The sequence below is a fragment of the Schistocerca cancellata genome, chromosome 6 (genome assembly GCF_023864275.1).
Source record: "Schistocerca cancellata isolate TAMUIC-IGC-003103 chromosome 6, iqSchCanc2.1, whole genome shotgun sequence".
Classification (NCBI taxonomy): domain Eukaryota; kingdom Metazoa; phylum Arthropoda; class Insecta; order Orthoptera; family Acrididae; genus Schistocerca; species Schistocerca cancellata.
In genome coordinates this window covers 598,285,883-598,286,581 of record NC_064631.1, presented here as the reverse complement: position 1 = coordinate 598,286,581, position 699 = coordinate 598,285,883, and the positions used below count along the sequence as shown (strand labels likewise).

Here is a 699-nt window from a genome sequence, read left to right as displayed (position 1 = left end):
AGACATCAGGGGATCACCAATTTAGTATTGGGGGGAGGGGGAAGTGTGGGGCGTAAAAATGGCTGAGGGAGACCAGGGGATGAATACAGTAAGGAAATTCAGAAGGATGTAGGTTGCAGTAGGTATTCGGAGATGAAGAGGCACGCACACAGGATGGAGTAGCATAGAGAGCTGCATCAAACCAGTTTTCGGACTGAAGACCACAACAACAACAGAATCATATTAAGATGTTCAGCACTTGTAAGCCTTACAGATTAACCGACACAGCCATGAGTTTATAAAATTTACTTTTTATTTATTTTCTCATTTTTCTGGAAACGGCCTTGCCACAGTGTATACACCGGTTCCCGTCAGATCACCGAAGTTAAGCGCTGTCGGGGGTGGCCAGCACTTGGATGGGTGACCATCCGAGTCGCCATGCGCTGTTGCCATTTTTCGGTGCGCACTCAGCCTCGTGATGCCAATTGAGGAGCTACTCGACTGAATAATAGTGGCTCCGGTCAAAGGAAACCATCATAACGACCGGGAGAGTGGTGTGCTGACCACACGCCCCTCCTATCCTCAGCTGAGGATGACACGGCGGTCTGATGGTCCCGATGGGCCACTTGTGGCTTGAATACGGAGTGCTTCTCCTTTTTCAAGTAGTGTTACAGATACTGCGTGGTGCTCGATATGAAGACCACTTTAGGTCACAGTCAT

The 699-nt window shown here is 48.9% G+C and overlaps 1 pseudogene; it reads left to right on the top strand.

The window, feature by feature from the left end:
* Nucleotides 1–313: 313 nt before the first annotated feature.
* Nucleotides 314–431, top strand: LOC126089717 (5S ribosomal RNA; annotated as a pseudogene).
* Nucleotides 432–699: the final 268 nt, after the last annotated feature.